Source organism: Taeniopygia guttata, chromosome 6 (genome assembly GCF_048771995.1).
Source record: "Taeniopygia guttata chromosome 6, bTaeGut7.mat, whole genome shotgun sequence".
NCBI lineage: Eukaryota > Metazoa > Chordata > Aves > Passeriformes > Estrildidae > Taeniopygia > Taeniopygia guttata.
In genome coordinates this window covers 13,909,320-13,933,828 of record NC_133031.1, presented here as the reverse complement: position 1 = coordinate 13,933,828, position 24,509 = coordinate 13,909,320, and the positions used below count along the sequence as shown (strand labels likewise).

The 24,509-nt window shown below is 36.2% G+C and overlaps 1 long non-coding RNA gene across 4 annotated transcripts in view; it reads left to right on the top strand.

Moving 5' to 3' along the window:
- LOC116808542 (uncharacterized) overlaps positions 1 to 24,509 on the top strand; it is a 420,301-nt gene that overhangs the window by 152,713 nt on the left and 243,079 nt on the right. The gene's annotated exons all lie outside the window — the stretch shown is intronic.

Sequence of the window (24,509 nt, the reverse complement as noted above, 5' to 3'; positions counted from 1 at the left end):
AGTCTTAGAGTGTTTGTTTGCCTGGTTATTGTTTTCAGGTTTTTAAGTAGGAAAAATAAATTGTAACTTCTCTCAATAAGATTATCCAAATCTGGTTGCATATCCGGAGGCTATACTTTGTATACTTTATAACCATAATAATAATTCTTACTATTCATCTGTGGCTGTATTTTTGAATTATGTAGATCATGCATATGGGATGAAAAAAGTCTCAAAACAAAATTTAAGTTTATTTCAAAGCAACTTCTAAACCCATGGTTTTTAGTTGTCAAAATGTTTAAAAATTCAGTCTTAAACATTTATCGAAAATTAAAACTACTATAGATCTAGATTTTTGCAAAATGCTCCAGTTTTCTAAATCCTGTGAAGAATTAAGATTTATAACCTCTTTGATAGAATTAAGTTATTATTCCTTGAAGTTTGTTTCAAATCAAGCTGACTGGTAAGAGCAGTATTTTATGGGAAAAAAAAGTTTAACTTTTCTATCTTTATAAGTCTTCTGTTAATTATTACACACTTCAGTAGACTCTTAGCCTGACTAGAAATTACCCTTCTACCCAAAATAAATACGAATATTTACCTAGAGGCTCCGCATTTTGCTTCACTGAAAACAACATATTTGTGTCATGTCAATTCTGGGAAGGAAGCCAGATTAGACATTCCCACCTCTCTCTGCCCCCAGACATTCATTTCAGTGCAGGAGTTCATTGCTTTTTCAATTGCACTGCTACAACAGCTTTTGAGATTAGACTGCAAACCAGTCAACTAAAAGGTTTCTGGTTTTAGAAAAACAACTAAGCAAAAACATCAACCCTCTACAAAAATAAAGAGTGTCTCTGACCTTAAATAAATAAATCATTTCTATTTTGCAGTATAACTGTACAAACAGCAGTATGGGCAGAACAGAGCAGCAGTGATCAGCAATGGAGGAAGGGTTCATTAGTTGCAGCTGGTAAGACCACAAAGGCATTTTTCTGAACTTTGGGGGTTTCTCCTACAAGTTTGTTGCATTATCAAAATCTGAGACAAACCATGTTGGTGAAGAAGGGAATTCAAACTTGATGGCAAAATAATTAGGAATTTCATGTAAACACAAGGAAAAGCTAAATGTACATAAATATAGCAGTACGGACAGTGGAAGCAGCTGAACAGTAGTAGGAGTCATCATTCCAAGAGGAAAAGCTAAGGAATGGCTCCTGGAGATGGTGGGAAGTACTCTGGAACCCCAGGTTTTGTCCAAACTTCACTGTGTATTTTTTGTAGCACCAAAAGACTTTACTGACTTTGAGAACTACTGGATAACCAGAGCTGTTTTTCCTGAACATAGCACATTACAACCTCATCAGCACAGTTTCTTTGTCCAACTCATGATTTGATGCTTACTTTAAAATTCAATCCAAACAATTTCTTTAGTAACATGTAAATAAAAGAAAAATAGTGTGCAATTAGTTCTTTTGAAGAAAAAGTTAATTATTGTGACTTCTAAAATTCTGGTCATAGATTTCTACTTAGAAGAGAACTTTTTGATGGTGTTTATTGATGTTGTTTTATTAATCTCTATTTTATCTAAAAGGGCAGTTTAAAAGCATCCTAACTATTGTAGTTCATGTCTAAAGCTGTTATCATTTCACAGCTGCTTTTGTTGTCTTTATAGCCATATGCCACTTAAAGCTTACTTTATCTCCTTAAATGACCTTATTGTGACTCTCATGCAATCCTATTTTAAAGTGATTTAGGTGCCTACAGCTGGAAACAGGCTTGAACTGGGATTTTCAGAACCATCTAGTAGTCTGAGCTCTACCAAAATCACTGATTGTCAGGCTGCTGGTAAATCCCTCTAGACTCCTGTCTGTCCTTTTAGACATCTCAGTGACCTTGAGGACAGCACAAGCCCTCATGTTATCCCAGTGAAAGTGAGAACTCCCACGGGCTGAAAGGAGAACTCACTGCCTGTGGTATGATACTGGTGATGTGGGAATGGCTGCAAAGCTGAACTTCACAGCTTGATTAAAAGATCAGATGGAACAGAATTATTTCGAATAGCAAGTGTTCAAAACGTGACTGTGAAAATCATTATCTATGTTTATATTTTATTTTATTTTAATTTTCCTGCTGGGGCTACCTCACTTCAGGCTCAGGCCTTAACAATAGTGGCATCGTCCAAGTACTTCTCAAGAGGGGACGAAATATGTTGTGTCCTGGACTGGTCTGTGCCATGACAGGCAGAAAGACTCACATAGTTCTGCACTGAAAGTTAAAAACTGCACAGGAATGTTACTTAGGGCATGCCTGAGATCTTTCTCATCTTGCAGTGATGAGTTAAGGCATTTTCAGACAGAGCATTTGTACCCTCCAAGGTGCTTTGACTTGAGTACAGTGGCAATTAAGGAGTTAATTTAAAGTGAGGAGGCAAGGATGAGAGCTGAGATAGTATAGCTCATGGCTAAAAGTCTGATCACAAGTCAAAGTAGCAAGCTCTACAAAAATACTCCTCTGGTAGTTAAAAATGAGGCTCTGTTCAACACAATGAAACACCTTGTAACTGAAAAGAGAGACTGTAATGTAGCTCGAGTTAAAAATGTCTCTGTGGTGTAAAAACTTGTGTTCCTTGTGGTGACAGCCTTAGAGCTTTAAACATGATGATCAGAATTGTAGGGAAATGCTCTCTCACTGACAGACTTTTGCTTCTTTAAAGCTGCTTTAAGCTACTTTGGCAAACTGTAATTCACTCCTGTTGTTTTGCTTTGCAGCAGCTTTCCCAGACTTATGCTTCTCACTTGTTTTTGCTTCTTTTTCTTCTTCTTTATTTTTTTTTTTTTATTTGATTCACTTTCAAGCTCACTGCAGTATTTCTCTACTGCAAAATAGTTTTATCTTCTGCTTGTTATGGCACTATGTTGTTGCTTTGCTGTGCATAGATCTGAAAAGCATAAGACATAGAGTTCTGGATTCAAAAAAGGGATTCACATACTTCAGTTTCACCTGAGCTGCAGTTAAGAGTCTCTGATCAAAAACAATTTGCATATAAATTGTTCCTCATTGCTTAAGTGCCTGTTAATCCATAGGAACCTGGTTGACTTGCCTGTAAAATTGCTTTAGTGTGTGCTCATTGTGCAATGCAATGCAGTGGAGAGGCCCAGGTTTGTATGAAATCACAGCACAAATCTTGCAGAACACAAGTATGAGCCCAGAAGTAATTGCCTGCATTAAAATGGTCCTGAAACAGGGTTTAGTGAGGTTTCATCAGAGTAAAATATCTGGAATTTTGGGTGTTATTTAGCCTGCAGAGAATTTTGCATATGTATTTTATTAAAACTGGTATCAGTTTTCAGGAGGGTAATTTCTCAGTTTTTTGTGGGATTCTTGTAAACCTGTAACACATTTGAAGGTGTGGCCATTATATCTATTAGCTCAATTCTGTCTTCGAGTTTCTTTGGGGATGAGTGATCCACACATGCAATAATATATAAAGTTGTATTGCAAGCAATGTATTTTATATTGTACGTATTCCCATTTCCTATTCCCCAAGCTCTTAATTCCTCTGCAAGTGAAGTGTATGACAGCTATAAGGAACAGTTCATTGACAAACTTAAGAATATACTTAATTTAAAAATGTTTAAAATATAGATTCTCTAAAATATTTGCATTTATATTCTAGCTGCATCCAATGCCATGAATTATAAATGCTCTAAAGCAAAGTTATTTACAAACTGTAATTGTTACATCAGAGGCTGAACTAAATCTTTTGTGTTTATATCAAACTCTAAAATACAACCATGTAAGGAAGTTGGCAAAATCAAATGCATGCACAAAAAGGTCAAGTATCAATACATTCCCAAGCTTTAGATTATTGGAATAAAACAAGTTCTAAAATACTTAGGAAATGTTTTTTAATTACTGTTGTTATTATGATTATGAAAATATAACCACCATTTATCCTAATCTTGTTGAAATAAATAGTTCCTTCTTTAGGTGCTTCTTCTGCTACTGGAAGAAATTTTTAGATGACTGACCAGATGTTTACATGGCAGAAAATTTGCTGTCAGCAGAGCTCTGCTGGCTTGGTTCTGAAGTTCTGTTTCCATTCTGTTTGTATGCTTAGCTCCTGGTTACTGTCAGTGTCTATTCTTTTGTAGCTCTCAGTTCAGCCATTAAAAGAAAATATTCATCTGCTAGCAGTTCTAGGGAGGACTTTATTCAAAAGTAAAAGTTATAAGTATACAGACTTGAAAAGTTCTTGTCCCTTGTTCTTATCTACCATTATGAGCAGGGAATTAATACAACACATTTTGAAAATTGTTTCTAGTTCATGCCACAAATGTTTTTTTGTCAGATCTGAATATAACCAAGAAATACATTCTACAGAATCCTACATATCTTTGAATATTTATAGACCTTTGAACTTTACACCAAATAGGATATGATCATAAAAAATTCATAGTATAATTTTCACTCCTACATTTTGCAGCTGAGGCTTTCAAAGATTATGGCACTTTGTTCTAGAAGAGGAAAGCTAATATATGTCTAGAAAGCTATGAGAACATGAATGGAGGCAGTATATAAATATATATGTATGTTTTCACATGGGAAAGCTATTAATATATAAATATTCCTGTTGAGAACTATTCTGAACATGAGAAGTTTTCATGAATTCCTTTAGAGCTGGTCAACCTCGCCAGTTTATTTGTAGCCAAACACTGGAATAGATCATGCTATCTGGACATCTGCTGAATAAACTGGGCCATCTGCTTGAAATCTGATGGCACAATATAGAACACAATGTTTATAATCTACAATTTCAGCACAACTAGTTTCTCATTTCTATAAAAGTGGAATTAGAGCAAGTGTGCTCTCATTGCAAGCCTGCTTTCCACCCTTCAGCAAGTTTAGCACTCCTGATGGAGAAGGAAACAAAGTAGACTTGCCCCTACCAATGGGGCCTGCAGGTCCAAGATCTAAGTGGGTGATGGAGAAAAAACAGGGTTGGGGGAGAATAGTCTTCTCTCTCTGACACAGTTCTGCAACTACCCCAAGGTGTACTGGGTAAAATTTCTAGGGGGAAAAAAAAAATATTAAACATGTATGCAAATATTATACTTGACTAGGTATTAGTTTTTCTCTTTCTTTAGCAAATAGTCATGAAGGAGGAATAAATACTCAACTACTAAGTCCACTATCAGGAAATCAATCTATATTAAACTGATTTTCTTCTGATTAAAATAATTTTGCATTCAAAGGGAATTTGTATGATATTAGGCCAAGATGCAGTTCAAATTTCTGATAAGAGCCATTGTGGTCTGGACCAGATCATGTTCATCAGTAAGGTGAAGTATAGGTTGTTAATGTATTTCACATTTTTAAAACTTTTTTTCCTCTTTTAACCCGCAATTTACCCATGATGTTAAGGGAAAAATGTGGTTTTTTCTAAAACTGATTTAGTACACTTTAATGTGATACTAAATCTATTTCACTTAAAGAAAATCTACTTTTATCTTATGCTTACAATAATAAGCTAAGGTTGGAGAGCTGTAGGGATGTTCACTGAGAATGATTTATCCAAATATTCTTGTAATTGGGATGACATATTTTAAGCATTGTGCATGGACTGTTAGGTGCACCTGCCCTTATTGCCTTAAATAGGCACCATCCTTGCTCACCTTCACCATAAAAAGCCCTTTTCCTCTCCAACCTGTTACCACAGTACTTTTGTGAAAATACCAAGGGGCTTGGATTCTTTGTTTCTGAAGTGTTCTTCCAAGGTGGATTGTGTGTCTGCATGGGTGGTATGCTATACATTTTGGCCCTGCCTCTCTATTTTCTCACAGTGTATGATAGATGGATCCCAGGCTCTCTTTGTAGTAAAACATATCAATGTCTCCCTTGAGAATGATGTGTAGGATAAGTTTTGCCAAAGGGTAGATTGCTCTTCCAGAGCCTTTCCAGCATATCCTGGCCTTACCTTCAGGGAGAGTACTTGTGGAAATGGTATGTCTCCAGACAGCTCGGGGATGATTCCTCCTGGGTTTGCAATTCCTCTCTGCAGCTGTGAGGCAAATGACCCAACAGGTTCTTGATATTTTCACTTTTTTGATCATTGGTCTCAGTTAATTCAGCTTAGGCAAAATTACCTTAGCAGAGAGAGACCTGGCTGTCAGCCTTTATCAGATTTTTGTTAGGGCAATGTGGACCACAGGGGGACTTTAGCCCATTAGTGTGTTAACACTTTTTAAACACATGGAACATTATTTCAAAACTCTCCTTATTACAATTTCACTCCTATCTAGTATATTTAATTAATCTTGATCAGCAGGCTCAATGACAGGTAAATCCAAATAATCTAGGATGACTTAGAAGAGATATTTTTGATAGGCTTTTTTTTGGATAGATTTTTAAATTTAGACTGTGTGATAAGAGCATACATTCTTCTGCTATCAGTGTAGTTGTTCATAGGAGTTTTTTTTTTTTGTTTTGTTTTTTGTTATTTTTGTTCAAATTTCTTTCCTTTAAAACAAATTATATAATATCCTATCCTGATTCCTGGCATAATTTTGAAGTAAGAACAAAGCTTTGCATCATCTCTAAGCTATAATCAAATACCTGAGGACCAAGCTGCTCAGAATTAGGCATCTATACTGCTACTGCAGTTACAGTTCTTTCCTTCTAACCATTACTTGACTTCAACAACAGAGACTGCACAAGTTTTCTATGAGATTTATTGGCAGAAAGGGAATGAAACAGTAATGTTGCATTATAATTCATTGAAACAGCAGACAAAAACTTGGGTTTCGTGATCTTAAATTCTTTATGAATAATAAGCAAGAAATAATGCAGAAAAGCTCTTGAGCTGACAGGAACAAATTTTAAGCTCCACAATATGAATTTCCTTGAAGTATATTCTAATAGTCACTGAAACCATAGATGACTATCAATGATCTATGAGTGCTCTGCAAGTTAAAAATTATGTCCTACAACAATTAATCCATAGAGCTGTGCACTGTCCTTAGCAATTTATAGAGATTTTTAAACCTGAAACCTTTTTAAACCTTCTCAAGATATGAGGAATCAGTAATCCATAAAAAGGATGAACTAAGGAAAACAAGTCTGTAGCAATAGGCTTGTGTTTTGTATGGAGCATCCAAAATAGTCTCAACAGTTCCTGGCATTGATGGCTGAATAAGCATAAGAGCAATTGGGACCATTTGTTTGATATATTTTAAATGCTGCCCTAAAATATGCAACTGCTGTTTCCAAAGAAAGAGCAGTGAGTTAGGAAGAAAGATGAAAAAAACATAGAAACAGAAAATATTTACAACTTGGATAAAATGGAAATAGTGAACTGAAGTTGTGTTTAAAATTTTTTATTCCAGAGGAATGCAGAAGAAGATTGGACAGTATCTTTTGAACAGGTGTAGCTTAGCTTATAATCAATTCAGTAAAGAAATTAACTTGACATATTGAAAGATAGTTTAACAGTCTTCCTAGTTGATCAAGAATAAGCATGGATGAGAGGAGAATATAAAGTGTTAATGAAGATGGGTTTGTTCTGTTTATCAGTTAGAGAAATCTCCATATTCTTATGCCGGCTTTTTGTGCCCATTTATATTTCAATGGAAATGATGTTTTAAAATTAGGGTGCAATAATTTAAAACTGTGGTTGTGAACACCATATTTTCCTCACTTTAAAATATCAGTGTCATCTCAAATTCTTTTGCTGTTTATATTTTTCACATTATTGTTTTGCACTCAAACAGTGATCATTATCTCTCTTAGATCCTGAGTGAATATATCTGTCTGGAGAGTTTTGTTTTCTTTCTCTCTACTTGCAAACTAATCTGCATGCCTAGGACAGTCTTTTTTAATGTTCAGTGGTCCAGATGTCACAGACTTCACAATTCCAAAATTCCATGAAGGATCCTTGGCTTTTAAATAAGCAGCAAGTGTGGATGAGGTTAAAATATGTCTAATGTGGAGCTCAATCTTCAAGTGCTAGCCAACCAGCTGGCATTTAGGCTGACATTGATCAAAAGACACTACTCCTGATTCTGTAAAGTCTGCCAAGATGAAAATATTTCTTTCAGTCTGTCTCTGACATTAGGGCGGTTCTCCACGTTATTTAATGCTAGGGTTAAGCCAGATCTCTTTCATGTTACATTTGAGCCAGAGAAAACAGGCTCGCTAAAGCCATCAGAATAATGGGGTGACTTTAAAATTTCCTCTGTGTTTAATAAAATGTGGTAGTTTGGGTGAAAATTTCCTGATAGGTCTTTCTGTTAATGCTTATCTAGATAATACATCTTCCAAATGTTCTGACCCAGGGTGTTTCTCATATTAAGAAGACTTTGTCCTGCAGATGTTTTTTTGCACCTCTTTTTATTATGAGTAGGGTTTAAAATTTCACAGTTAAGTTGAAGGGTGTTTTGTATACTGTATGCACCTAGCAATGGTTATATTGAATTCCCGGGGAATAGAAGAGAATAGATTTTTAAAAGACAAGCTTGTTGAAATGAATGCAAGTGTAACTGCTGAATGCCAACTGAGTTATAATGGTACAACTGCTTCTTATTCTCTTGAATATAGTGCCTCATGAACAACATATGTGTTGAATGCCGGATGGTCGATGTAATATCGAGCAAGTTACTATCAAAGGAAGTGGTGTATCAAAGTAGTACAGATGTAGATGAAGTGTGTATTTTCAATAGATTCTGTATCTTTAGGAAGCAGAGAGAAAAAATATTTTCCAGAGACGTAGCTAAGCATAATTTCATATTATAGGTGGCAGCTAAGTATAATTTCACATTTTGTGGTGGCAGCTTAAAGATTGCAAACATCTCAGGGCCTGGCACTCCAGTCAAGGCTAACTATTAGAGCAGACTTACTTTAGATTCTCTCCAAGTTGGAATTTGGCTTGTTTTTTCCAATTTTGAGTTCTTCTGGGAACAGACAAGGATAACTTTTTAAAAAAATGTAGCCTATTATTTAAACACCAGCACAAAATGTTGGTTGGCAAAATTAAAAGAGAGAAAAAGCGGGGTAAATGTTCTGACAATCATCTACGTTGTTCTAGTACAGGTTTAGGTCAGTACCTCAGTGGAAAATTCTACAGGGTCTTTCATATTAACATTAATTTACTTACTTAAACTGCAGTGAAATATTTCTTTTGATAAATATGGCCATTCTTTAAAAAAAGAAATAAAAACAAAACCAAAGAAAAACTACAAATAAAATTGTGGCTTTTCCTTCCAAGACCTTCTGGCAAAAAGTATGTGACCCTTAATGGAGACACCTGATTTAGTGCACCGATCATTAATTTGGTTTTCTTTATTCAGAAAGCTTTGTGAGTGGAGTTGCAGTAAAGTACTGCACATTGCTGGTCACAGAGCAATGCAGAGCAGCCTGGCTGTCCAGAGAGTAGGAAGCAAACAGCCTCAGCTACTCCTCTCTTAATACAGCATGCACAGCCCCACACTCTTCGGTTGAGTTTAACTTCCTGGCCACCTACCCAGCCCATCTACCTGCATACAAATGTACAGTCTTTGCTGCTCACATCACGTGTGTTTTAATCTTCACCTGCCTAGAATTTTCTGGCTTTGAGCTGGGTACCAGCAATGGGGTGATCTTCACACCGTGCTTGGTCCTGCTTTCTTGTGCTTCTTGTTTTTGTTCCTTTTGCAAAATCTGCAGTGTTAGGCCAATTTCCTGGTGAAATTTTCATAACCTCACAGTTCTCACTTAGACTTGTTTGTGGTCAATTAGGTATAAGTTAAGAATCAGAATAGATGTGTTGGATGTATCATATGATTATGTTCTGTTTGATTGGCTAGTTTAGGGATATGGAAACACTTTCAGATATTGATTGCTTTTCATTGAAAAGCATGTCAAACAGACCTACATTCTCTCTTATTTACAGTTACATGAACTGCTACTCTTCCCATTTTCTGATTATAAAATCAGCTTAACTATTTCAAGAGAAAGGGAAGATACTAGAAAAGCATTGGAAAATAAGTGTGTATGGATGTATATACATTTATGTGCATATACATAAGCTCCTTTTCTGCAGAAGTTAAATTACAGATTCCAACAAGTAGTGACGTTTCATTCAGATTTTTTTTCAAGATGCACCCAGGATAGATGAATGAACCTTTTCAAGATAGCTGAGTGAAAGTCAAACAAATTAAAAAGCTCTCAAATTTCCATCTATTTCTACTTATCAGGAGATCAAAAGTTCACTTAGAAGCTGCCTGCTCTCTTGGCATCCACAGAGGACATTGCAGCCATCAGGCATCCCTGTAATTCTCTTCAGTATCCTTCCAATTCATTCTCCACACTGGTTGCTTACATTGATGGAGGGGTGTAGCTGGAGGTCGTGTCTTCACTTCTGGCTCCCTGTGCATGGAGACTGACAAAATATATCAGAACTATCCCATGTCAGGAGAGCTTCTGTCACCTTGTGGACCAAGTCAGAATTATTTGTGGGTGTACACAGGAGAAAATCTTGCATGTCACCTGTAGTTTATAGCAAAGGAAATTCTGTAACCATAGGGGAATGTATATATTTTTTAAGTGTATAGATACTGAACAAATTTCCATTTCAAGCTTTGAGCATCTTATCACAAGCTAAAATTCTCTAAAGAAATATGTCACTGTTTAATTTGTGATTGTTAAATTTGTTCTTGCAAACATCAACAGCAATAAAATGTCCTCCATAGTGAACAGTGGTGCATTGCCTCCAGAAAAACAAACAAAAATCCCCAAACAAAAGCAACAAGATACAGGATCATGAATCTGAAATTACTTTTAAGTTTTGCTCTCCTCATAAACACATTTTAAAAAAGGAGATACCAGCACCCATAGTAAGTGGACCATGTATTAAATATGAACTTTTGTTTCACAGTAGAAGTGTTGCTGTTTCCCTGTGCTCTGTAAGTGGCTCTCCCAAAGAGCTGGCTTACAACTGCGTCTGTTCCCCCATCCCCTGTTGTCAAAATGATAACAAGAAATGCAGCTGAATGACCTGATTTCTTAGGACAAGCTGACCTGTTTCATTGTTCAATCTCTAGCCATAAGCTTCAAGTGCCAGTCCTCTGGGGATCTTTTTGGAAATATGTAGAAACCGCATTCTATAGATGCAGTCAATGTAAGGAGAAGAAATATTGCTGAATTGCAATATTAATTTAGTCCTAAATAATAAAGGGATTCTCCTCCTTGTAGTGTTCTGTTCAGCATGGGAGATTTTTACAGTTATGAAAAAATTAAACTGGGACAGCTCTGCTGATAGAGAATACCTACTTATCTTTTTGGCTCTGTTACACTTATAACTAGAAAATAACAGGAAAATCAAAACAAAACACTTTAATATGACATGACCTGGAACCTCAAAGTGAAGAAAATTCCATTTGAAAAAAAAAGTCAGTAAATTAGGAAATATCATTGACTTAATGAAAACTAAGCAATGGACTTCCAAAACATTACTTTTTGTAGGTAAATTCTGGATTTGGGATGTCCTTTCTTCCAGGAAATTGAAAAAAATACCAAAGAAATCACTGGGAAAGTTTAAATGTGTTCATTTATTGAATATCCTAATTTTTTAATTGCTCCTTCCATTCTTGAATAGTCTAGGTTCTGCTGTACAAGTGCTCCTTATCTTTGGTATGCTAATGGTTCCTGAAGCTGCTGGAGATGAACATGTATGAAAATATTTCCATAATGTCATAAAATATCTTTCTAGTCAGTGTGAACCCTGTTTGCCATAAGAAGAAATATTATATTGCTGTTAGCTACCTGGGAGAATGACACAGAAATAGAATAGCAGCAAAATTTGGTTAAAAATATGTATAAGAAGATAATACATTTTTTCAAAATCTTGGCCAATATTACTATATAGGCTAAATATTACTATAAAACCTTAATCCATGATTATGAATGGTTTTCTATGGTTTTCTACAGAGAATACATTGATTATTATGTTCAGTAAGGACTTCGTGTGACAGGTCTATGGGAAGGATAATTAACATTTAAACCGAAAAAATTATATTTTGTTTTTGTGTGCTTTCTCTCTTCAGATTCTTATTAAATCTGTTGCCTCACAGAGAACTCTGCCTACTGCCTCTAAGAGAGATCTCTGCTTTTATAATTTCAGATTATTGTGTAAATTAATTTAGGTGATCCTGTTAGAGATGAGAACAATGACAATATTGGACTGTATAATCAAATTAAATTCTTTCAATTAGTAATAAACACATATTAAAGTATTTTGTTTCACAATAGATTCACAATAAGCTACAAAGTTAAACTTCAAGCAAATCCTTTTGACCCAATTACCTTTATTAATGTTTGCATCTATGTTGATAGTGGTATTCTGTCTATTTTGTGTACTTGGATTCATGGGCTACAAAACCTCTCATTACATGTACAGCAAGGTAACTCATTTGGCAGACAAAAAGTGCTTTGATTTTTGGTTTTGAAAAATGCTATCACCTCACATTTAAAGCATTGAAATACAAAATATCAGAAGCATATTGTTCAAATTTCTTTGATGCATAATCATATAATTTCTGGAGTCTGTGCTTCAGTCTGTGTCTTGGATCTGGGCCCAGGTGCTAACTTGTGCCTTTTGGACACTGTTATACATACACTATGCTTACAGTTAACACTGCCTCCTCATTCAATATAACAACAAAACTGGGTTTGTATGGATCCAAACATCCTTAGCAGAGTGAATGTTTTAACTTGCAGAAGAGCAAAAGCTGAAAACAACATGGGACTGATTTTCATCATCTCTAAACAGAAGTTTTAAAAATTGATGTAACTTTGTTTCACAAACATCAGTGGCATCACTAGCAGGATGGTGTTTGTAGAGATCTCCTGCCAAAAGTTAATGTACCTAGTGTCCTGCACCTCCTGGCAGTGCAGAAATTGTAGTCTAACATGTCACCAAATCAGAACTCTGCAGCTTGTGTTCTCCCATGTCCAGAGAATGATCAAGTATCATCTCCCACACAAGAGGGGAATTAGTCTTTTAAAGGAACCAATGCAGTTATTGGCTCTTTTAAAAGACTAATTCCCCTTTTACATGCATGTTTTACATGTTTTGCAATTGGCTGAACAATGCAAAAAAAGATATCCCTTCGTAACTTGGAAAGTTGCACTCAGTCAATTAGTAAGTGCCTTACTAATTTTTTTAATTAGTGAAAATTTAATAAAGAGTCAGAAATGTGGGGGAACAGATAACTTATTATCTGGTCAGCAGACCCTAGGTCATTCCTGGCCTGGGTGAAAATAAAAAGTAGTTGGTAGCACTCACTTAGCAGCTTTCATCATCATAGCTACCTGCAAGTGCTACTTCCATTGCTCTAAGGCAATTCAAATATTTACATGATAATGGTTTCTGTCTTCCATAGAAAACCAAGAAATGAGCTCAGGGTGAGTTGCCAAAGTCTGGGAATGGAGAGGAGTGCAGAACATGAGGCAGTGGCGGGAAAGCAGGGCGCAGAGACATGAAGGATTTTGGTGCAGCTCCTGAGCACCCCCTGAACTCAGCCAGCACAAAACCCCCACATTTCTGTCTTGATCTCTGCCTTGATCTCTGCCTTGTTAGAAATAGCTGAAAGTGTGTGGTAGATGTGTATGAAAAACAGAAGTAATTTTTGCAACAGAGCAGATGGCAAATGACTTTCTCAGTCAGTTCTTAATTTGTTGTGCAACATTTCAGTATTAATAAGTACTTTGGAGAAGAGGTGAGTTTCAGATCCTGACCTCATAAGTTTCCATGGTAGATTTTGCAAAATTAAGGATGTTAGCCCAAGCCGAAAGCTTTGCTAAAAATGAATGAAACAAAAATAATATGTTATCAGAAAAGCAGCTATGCTACTTTCAGCATGACTGTTTCATAGTCTGTGTGTAAATATGAAATTTTGCTATCTCTCAGAATTATGATGTAATTTACAACATCTAGAGGCTTTTTTCCCCAGAGCAGGCTTTCAAGATCTGAAAGTCTTTAATCTTCTATATATCTAAATCTCTAGATTTTTAATTTTATATTTGGAGGTTTTTTTATGTTTCTGTTACTTTTAAGGGAATTCTAGGTTTATCTAGACCAAGGTGTTAACCTAAGCTTTTTAAAATACTATTGTACTACTACATTGAGCAAGTGACTGAGTTTCCTGACTAGGAGTTATGTCAATCAACTTGAAATGTGCATTACAAATTAGTAAATGAATGCAAATTCATTCACTGTCAGATGATGTTTCTTGTCAGATTAACTTGTGCACCTCCCCAGTTGCAGTGGTTCATGAGAGTTGCACCTCTTAGGCTTTAGTCCTTGCATTTGTTGCTGGTGGTTCTTCTGGCTCTGTAATGTGTAAGATATCAGCCCCTTGATAGCCGAGTCCTGTTCCTTGGTAAGTAATGAAGGAGATTTTTAATTCAGTTCATTTTCAAGAAAAGAAGGGTTTCAGCACTACACTGCCCTATACCTGTTTAAGAACATTACTTGACCACAGAAAAGATCCCTCCAATCTCACTGCATGTATAAGCATACACTCAGCTTTACACTTCCCAAGGAGAGAGTCCTTATCTAGATTGAAGGTCACAAGCACTTCATCCATTTAGGCTCTTACAGAAAACTATCAGCACACACCAAATTTTAATGAAGTTTTATTAAATTTCTAATGATACCACAATCACAAAAATAATAATGACTGAATAATACTATTTTCCAAATTAATTAAGTAGATATTATTTTGTCTCTTCCTATATACTTCTTTAACCTTCTTCTGAGTGACATTTTATCTTTTCCTTTATCACTTACCTAGACAAATATTTCATGTAAGCAGTAAATTTGTTATCTCTTTTACTATATTTCTAATATATACTGAAAATATAATGGATCCCCTCTGAATTTCCTGCTATCCAGTGAACCAATTAGATATTACATCCTTTAAGCAGATAGGAGTCCACAGGTCATTCAGAATTAATCATCTGCATTTTTAGAGGCAACTTGTAACATTTTAAAGCAGCCCACTGCTTTAAGGTATAAAATTACTCTTTTCTATATACCTGCTTGACCTCAGCATATCATGTGATTTCATTTTCTCTTATGTAGCTGTCCATGAACTTAGTAATTACTGTATTGCTGTATGAGACTTTGTAATAATTAAATTTACCTCTCCCTGTCCCTTTTGTATTCCAAAGTGAGTAAGAGCAGGGCTCTGAGGGTGGTGATGAAACAGCATTAACCAAGATGGTGAAACACTGGATTTTGTGGGGATCATCACAAATTCATCCACCCTATTTCAATATTTCTATTTTACCTGACATTTCTACCTGGATTTTACTGAGCCTGGGGTTTTTTTTTTGAGAACATTTGCAGAATTGTGAACTTGGATTTTAAATTCATTTTTCCCCCAAATTTAAGCCTGCCATCTTAGTTCAGGCCTGTTACTCTTGGAAAGTTAAATCCTGCTCTGGGCTTAAAAGCCAATTTTGATATTTGCAAATACAAAATCAGTAATAACTTGATAGAGTAGGAAATAATCTTATTATCAGTGTCTTGTTCTAGCAAACCACACTCCAGTGATTTAACGTTAGGCCAGCTGTTAATAATTTTACAAGCAGAGCATGAATTATTAGCTTGATACCTGACTAAGGGGGAGCTACAGCACTGCACATGAACATTTAAATGTAGTACCCACAGTGAGCAGATATTAATGCTATTTCAAGGAGTGTCAGTGTAGTCTTTGATAATGTGATTGGGATACTTGCTATTACATCCATAGTGACAGCTCCAATTGACAGGATTAAAAAGGCAAAATTAAAAAAGGAATTATTTCATGCCCTCAAGTACAGATAAGAATGGTTACATCTCTGCTACGTGTCTTGGCTTGACACTGGATTTTTTTTCCTGGCTTTTCACACCCAGCAGAATTCTTAAATTCTCTCTGTCATTTCACTTAGCTTTCTGTCTTATATTCTCTCCCTTCCTGCCACACCTTTTTCTTCTTCTTACCTTACCCCTCAAAACCTTCATTGTTTCTGAATGTCTCTTTTGTAACTTTTATGTATTTTGTAGTTTAGAATTATTTTTTGCCCTCATGAGTTCTTTTTGTCATAGCTTCTCTAATTCTTGTCCCATAATTTAAGGTGTTAATCTATCAGATAATAGTGAGAGATGGTGACAGCTTTTGGCCTTGCCATCACTTTGGTTCCTGCCACTCACCTCAGGACTTTTGTGCTGCTTCTTTTGGCCAGAAAATAACTCCAGCACAAGACATTAGAGCATGTTGACCTTTCTGATCCTGGATCTGCTTCAGCTATTAGTAGGTATCAAGATCCCCATGAAAGTAATTTTTAAACTGATGATTGTAAAGCATGTGATTGAAAATTTGGTTATGATATTAAGAGCCCTAAGACACTAAAATTCCTGTTACAAAAGGAATTTTTGTCCTTCCAGTGCCTTGCAGTCACAACCTCAATCGCCACAGATGTCCAATTTGGATCATCTTTGCCATGAAGAAGTGCTAGAGGGAGTTGTAAGGATGTTTTTTTGTGCAGAGGTCTGGCTCTCTGTACCTGACTGCCCCATTGGTACCAAATGGCCTGATTTTTTTCTATCTAGTCATGCATCAGTCTGTAGAAAAAGCCTGCAGGATGCATCCTAGGGGATGGACCTTACAGGTAGATAGCTGTTTCAGTTATTTTCTGTGGGCTGATTAGTTTTATGGTGCTGATATTTGAGTTAATTTAATTGCAGTTATTGGGTAATTAATTTTGCTGAAGGGATTCATGGATCCCTGAAGAGACATTTATTATTTTATACCACAATAGATTATTTTACATTTCTTATTATTTGTATTTGTAAAGAAATCAGTAAACTTTTTAAAAATTAAAAATATAAACAAATAATTGATAATTATTAGATAATAATCAATATTTAAAAATAAAGATAGTTAATAATTTTGACATTCCTAATGGTTTATAGTGTAAAGATTAAAATAAACCTGAAAAATCTGTGCATGACGTCATAACTGGTAATATGTAATTACCTTTGTGGCTCAGTTTTGGGCTGAATTTTAGTAAAACTTGCAGATTGAAATCGGTGTTCTCAGACAGCATCAATGATTTTTTTTCCACATTAGCCAAAACTTTACCAGTGTTTATATCATTAAATAAGCAGCATGGTACATATTTTAAAATAATAATCTGTCCTGTAATTTTGATATGCAAGCATCAGGTTAAAATGAGTCACATGACAAAAATTATGGGATGTAAATACACCTAGGAAGCATATTATAATTTTTTGAATATTCTTCAAACAGTGAAAATCCAGTGCAGAGAGAATTCAATTTTTTTACATTTTTTTTTTCTTGTTTAAGGTGGGAATTCTATCAGACTACAGTACAAAACAAAGATGGTTTCTCCCCAATCTGTAGATGGAGTAACAAAGAGGGGTTCAGTGCACAGTGACATTTCACCTTGCCATAATTGCTTGCAATTGCTATTGGAAGTCTGACCAACAGGTCAGGTCCTATAATATCCTACTTCTTTATTCATGAATAAAGCAAAAGGTAAAATATGTAAAATGACGACAGCTTTTGCATGTGTGACCTGAAGTGAGATATTAAACTAGTCACAAAATAATTACCCCTGGATGTAATAGAATATGTAATGTTCTGCTTAAGGCTTGGCACATTTTCGGACCAAATATGGTTTCATGTGGGAAAATATGAGAAAATGTGAGTAGAGTTCAAATTTTCAACTAAAATTCTCAACTAAAAAGTTGGAGGAATTTTCTAAAGTGTTTCGGAACTTTGGAATACTTGAAACCATGGTTAAATATCTTGAAGAGCTTGTGTGAAGAGCTCTCTTTGCACTGTGCTGTGCAGAGCACCCACCAAGATGAAGCTTATGGATGATGTGTCCTTGCAGCATCTCCGTGCCTGTCCAGGTGCAATCCACATGGAATCTCTGTACCTCTCTGTAGCCTTAGGAGGAGCACTAGGGTGGAATTGAGAGAGTTCTAGCTGCCCTTTGCCATCTAATTGCAGTCTTCTACTCAATTTCATTTCTGTATTAGTGTGACGGAATTTACACCATTTCAGCTTTCCTGCCATTGTAGAGTGATTTTTAGTGCTTAGGGCTTTCATTCCAGCATCTTATGGCAACTCAGATTTAGGAGGAACTGTGAAACAGTGGAGCTGTCCCCAGGACGTCTGGTGAGCTGAACTAACCACATGCATACCTAGTGACTGAATGAAATTAGCTGGATTACAATCGAGAGAATGGGCTGCAAAGATCTTAAATTGACAAAGGGGTCTGTGAGGAAACATGATAATTTATTTACAGAGGGCTTATTATGATATATTGGTCTCCAGTAGGCTTCAGTTTCTTTTCAGTTGAAATTTTTCTAAATGCAATTTGAATAGATTTTCTTCTTTATATATCTTTACCTTATTAAATTTTTTTTTTCATTTCATGATTTGGTTTGGGGTGAATTTTGGAGAGATCTTTTTAGATACTGTACTCTTTATGTTAACCTTGCTTTGGGAAAATGTTTCCGCATCGTAGACCTGCTCATTTGCAAGCATTAGCTCTGCTGCATGTCTGTGTTTTACTTTATGCATTATTAAAGATTTCAGTTCAAGAGTCTATGTAATTGGCTTATTTATGCCAAGTCTTCTCTGATTTCTTTAGTTTTATTTATACTCGTTGCTTGTTCCCAAGCATACCTAGTCTCGTCTACATAAATATTCTCTATTTTGGAAGTAAAAAAAAAAAAAAATTACCACTTCTGTGTACTGCAATGAATTAAGTCTGTGGGAATTTAGTTTATACATTAATATGGAAAAAAGATTTTAATCCCCTTTTATTATTTTTCTATGGCATGCAGCTTACTCTGCATGGCTTAATGCTGGGAATACCTTCAGAATGATGGACCAAATAAGTCTGCTTGTCACCTACTGGTGTATGCCTATGACCAGGAAGGCACCTGCAAATAGATAGGGGCAAGCACAAACACCAGCCTTGGCATGACAAAAGAGCTAGAATGCTGCTCCAACAGCAATTGTCATGGAATGGTTTAGGTCATAAGGGACCTTCATAACCATCTATTTCCAACTCTCCTGCTATGGGCAGGGTCATCTTCCAACCTGCCCTTGAACACTTCTGGGGATGGGGCATCTGCAACTTCTCTGGGCAACTTGTTCTGACATCTCACCAGCCTCATGATGAAGATTTTCTTCGCAATATCTAATCTAAACATGTCCTCTTCCAGTTTAAAAGCATTCCCCCTTTTCCTGTCACTACATAGCCTTGCCAAAAGTTTGTTTTCTGCCTTCCTGTAGGTCCCCTTTAGTACTGGAAGGTTGATATAATATCTTCCTGGAGCCTTCTCTTTCCAGATCTGAGTAGACTAAACTCTCTGTCTGTCTTCATAGGGGAGAGATGCTGCAACCCTCTCATCATCCTTGTGACCTCTGGATTCACTCCAACAGGTCTGTGTGCTTCTTATGTTGGGAGCCCCAGAGCTGGTGCAGTGCTCCAGGTAGGATCTCATGAGTGGAGCAGAGGAGAGGAATCTCTTCCCTCAGCATGCTGGCCACATGTCTTTTGATGGTTCCCAGGATATGACTGGCTTTCTGAGCTGCAAGTAAAAACATCTCCAGCCTCTCATCCACCAGTACTCCAAGTCCTCCCCAGCAGGGCTTCTCGCACTGCCCAGCCTGTGCTCGGGATTGCTCCAACCCAGGAGCAGGACCTTGCACTTGGGCTCATTGAATCATGAGGTTTGCATGGGCCCGTTTCTTCTGCCAGGGTCCCTCTGGAAGGTCTTCCACCCTTCAGGTGTGCCAGCTGCACCACTCAGCCTGGTGTTGTACTTAAGCTTCCTCACTCTGGGTGTGGCCATCCAGCCAATTCCTTATCTCTTGAGTGGTCCATCTGTCAAATCCATGTCTCTCCAATGTAGAGATAAGGCTGTCATATAGTTCACTGCCAAATTCCTTGCACAAGTCCAGGTACATATCAGTCACTCTCCTGTCATCCACCATGACTGTAACCCAGTCATAAAAAGCCAAAAAATTTGTCAGGCACAATTTGCTCTTAGTGGAGCCATGCTGACTTTCATCAATGACCTCCTTACTTTACATGTGCCTTAGCACAGTTTCCAGGGGGAAACTGTGACATGCACCATGATTTTTCCAGGCACTAAAGTGTAGTTCCCTGGGTCTTGCTTATTTGCCTTTTTTACATATGGGGAGTTGTGTTTCTAATTTTCCAGTCAGAAGGAAATATTAACATTGTTGTTACTAATGTTTGTGTGGGACATTATTTCCAGTTGCAATTGCTTTCCAAATTGCAAGTGCATTCAAAGAATAACATTCAGATGACCAAATGGTGTCAAGTAAACCTTGAAATCTGACTATACATTTTTGTTTTATCATAACACAAAAAGCTTGTAAATTCAAAAAACCCCAAATTTTATTATCCTTTAAAAGTGGCTACTTAACACCAAGAAAACCTTGAAATGGGCATGTGAGACAGAATACAGGGTTTATATAGTAATCTCATCAAGACTGTGTATATGTGTCTTTACTTCCTGGCTTGGTTTCCATCACCTCAAGGTACATCTATGTTAACAGGTACTGTAGGGCAACAGGGGTGTTTTTGTAGGGTGAAATATTTGATGGTGAGACAGTGACATCCACCCACATACCTTCAAGACTGAATGCCCATCAGATTAGATGTGCCCAAAGCACACAAGGTTTGCTCCTGTAAAACTATTTTGAGTGTTATTTCACTCAGAAGGAATCCAGATTTTTTGTTCCAGAAGAGTTTTGTGATGTGATCAAGGCATAGTATGAAATAGTGAAAAATTGAGAAATTTGCTTTTAAAAAGTGCACTTTTGAGCTATTAAAATGCTTCTGTGGCTACACCATGGTGACTTTATGAAAGGAAACACACATTCCAATTACCCCTGGAAACTGCTTCCCTCTGATGCATCACTATCTGCTCCTTGGGACTTCCAGCAAACTCTCTGCTTCTGCATGTGAGCATCAGGATCCCTGTGCTTTGTAATAGTCCTGTGCTTTTTTCTGTGCCGCCTCTCACAGACTGTTTTGGGTTTCCAAGTACACTGTTTCCAGGAAAAGAGCAGTCTCCCTCTCCAGTGTTTCACCTGATCCAATTATTCTTTTTAAAGTCCATACACAGTTTGAGAATAAACAAATAAAGCAAGTGTTGTATGTGATAATCTAACAGTACGAAGTCTTATCTGAAGACTCAGGCTATTTACCTGTATGTGTGTAACTTGTAACTATGCTATAAATAGCATTAGAAGTAGCATTATTACAGCAGAGGCAGGAGGGCCAGTAGTAATTCTCTGAATTCCAAATCTGTGATGTTGGACCACAAATATTAATGAAAGAACTACAAAGATTTTTCACATGTTTCTCTTTTTCCTGTTGATAAATTGTCTGTCAACTGGATGTGTTTCAACAAATTTGTTGATTGCAATTACTCAGCAAATGTTTGTTGTTAAGATATTTCAGGCAGTGAACTGCTGACAACGTGTTTTCTGTCAGTGGTCCTTTGAGTGCTTGCTATTCATTGCTTATATTAGCAATTTGAATTGTATTGACTGCACACACAATCCCCTGATTGAATATAATTGTTCATAAGAGCAGGTTTCCATATTGGCTCTTTCAAATTTCATCTTTTGTGAAAATATTAACTTCATTCACAGCCATCATTCCCTTTAAACTGAGAAACTTGGCTGAAGTTCGCACAGAAGTGAATTCTAAACCAAACATATTTAACTACAGCTTAGTCCCTATAGGCAAAGGTTTTGTTTGCTCAGCTTTTCTTTTCAGTGATGTGAGCAAGCAGCTCCTATGAAATTTGTGTTGTGTCTTTCTTTGAAGAGGTTAATAAGTCATATCACACTTTTTCTAAACCAAAGGGTGTTTATATTAATTTTGATGAAATGTAGAGTTTGATAACGGACTGTTCTGATTTGGAGTCTCTATTTTTGTTCAGATTAAGACTTTCTACTTGTCTAAAGTGGGAATATGGAAATCATGCACTAAACACTACAGTCAGAATGGGTAGAATGCACATGCTAAATGACTATTTAAACACTTACTGTATGAATGTGCATATTTTCTACCAAATGTATAGGGGCTTTTTTTTTACCAGTCCTTGAGTTCTCAATGACTTGTGAGTAATGAGTTAACAAGCAGTTTAAATTCATTAAACTAAGCTACATTTTAGAAAAAAAATTATTTTAAAGCAAGAAGCACTGATTACTCTTGCCGTATAAGTGAGAATTATTCTTCTAGAATTTACCTTAAAAAGTTCAATTTTGAGAAAAACAGGCATTCAAATATGAAGAAATCTATGCAAATTTTTGGACTATCTTTACAAGACTGTTACCATTAAGTGTTTTTTTTCTTTTTTTCCATTTGATTTTGCTATTTGAGCTCTCAAGTTTGAATAGTCAAGCCACATTTTTGATGTCCCTCCTTGCAAAGAGAGATAGAAATGTTCTCAGATTTCAGTGTAAAATGAGGTTCCCATGTAACTGCTTAATATCAGATGTTGGGAATTGATGGAGCTGAAAACCCTGTGTACCACTTGTGAGGTCCACTTCAAACATACTTTGGAAAGAGTAGAAACATTTCACAGTAGAAACCTCTTTTCATGCTTTTATCAGGGTTTCAACTGATAAATATCTAAAAGCATTCTGTGCTCTTTCCGGTTTCTTCTTTCCTCACTGGAGGAATCCATAATTCTGTCAGTCCTATAACTAATAATTAAGTGGAAATATAGTATTTCCCACTTCTTCAGCTTTCCAGATGTATCTTCCTTTTGTTCACAAGTCATCAAAAATTAACATTCTTCACACAAAAAAAATGAACTGTAAAAATCCTCTGATCTGAATAGAAAATAAGAGGCATTTGAACATAGAGCTAAGGTCTGCTTTAAGGAAAATATCTTAGTTGGTTTTGGCTTTTTTTTTTTTTTTTTTAACCGAAGCTAATTTTTCTAGTGCCTTATGATAATTTTTGTTTCAGAGATTTTTTGGAAAATACTATGTGTATATTTCTGCATATTTTCAGTAAATAGCCTTATCAACTAATTTATAAGAGAGCTGTAATCCGAAATTTACAAACATATTTACTAAATTTCTCAGCTTTTTGGCTGAGAGATAAATGTGTTAGGTAAAGAAAATGCCGTATTGAGTGATGTTCTATATCTGTAGAGGGTATAAGAAATCGATAGCAAAACAGACTGCAAATTAAGTAATGTGGTTAGGCACAGCTGAATGATGCCATTTTAAAAGTTGATTAGATATAAATACGCCAATTGCTGTGGATCCTATGTCTGTTAAAACAGGTGTTTGTTCAGTTTCTCTGTGAGAAGGAGCCTGGCTCCAGAGCTCTAGAGTGTGTTGTGCGTGGCTTGCCAAGAGGGACAGAAGAGTGGAGCACTAGTGACACACAAACTGGAGTAGGGTGCTGCAATAAGATACTGCACGCAAACTCAGAGAAACAATTTTAAAAGAGGTTAAGAGAATCAAATTCCCCACTATTCAGATCAACTGAACTAAAGGAGAATAAGGAAACACTACTAAGATATAAAGTGGATGATCAGAGAGGATTACTTGATTCTGCTGAGAGTAAGCTACTTAAGCTACTGACCCAAGGTGATCGGCCAACAAAGAAATGAGGTGACCATTGTGGACTATCCAACACAGTTTTGTTTGAAGTACATAATTTTCATAAACTCCCTGAAACCTTTGTAATATAGGAGTAACTTTTATTTGACACAGTAAACACTTCCTAATTAGCAAGAATTTGGTATGCAAGTAACAGATCATTATGAAGGTTGGGTTGGGTTGTACGGTTTTTGGTTTGTTTGCTTAGGGTTTTTTCTTTAAAGGCTCTATTGTCTAAAATTTACAACCACAACAATCTTGCTTATGACTTCTGCAGTCAGTAGAATTACTTATGATTAAAAAAAAATATTCAGAGTAGGAGGAAGAATTAATGTGATCCACCAGGTACAGCTAATAGTTAAAATAAACACTTTCTCTGACAGTAGTTTCAGATAACCAGATGTTTATTTTTATTAGAAACACCATCTTCCTTAAAGAACTGAACATTTCTTTTTCTTTGGCCTCACTGCCAGAAGTTTACTTTCAGAGAGTGCATGCCCTCCCTCATTCTTTCCATCTGAAAGAACTGGAGTATTAGATTAAGCCCTACTTTGATTTACAAATGTGAAATAGGCAAGAGAAGAGATTCTCACTCTTTTGCAGCTCCTGTTTACATCTGTGTCAACGAACAAGAGAGATAAAATGTCAATATGCCCTTAAGGAAACTTGTCCTGATTTTCATTCTATAATGATTAATTTAATTCTCTGCATGAGTCTAAATACACTGGAGTTAAATGAAAAGACCAATCCTGGAAATGTACTGAGACATCAGTATTATCGTGTCTCACAATAATATTA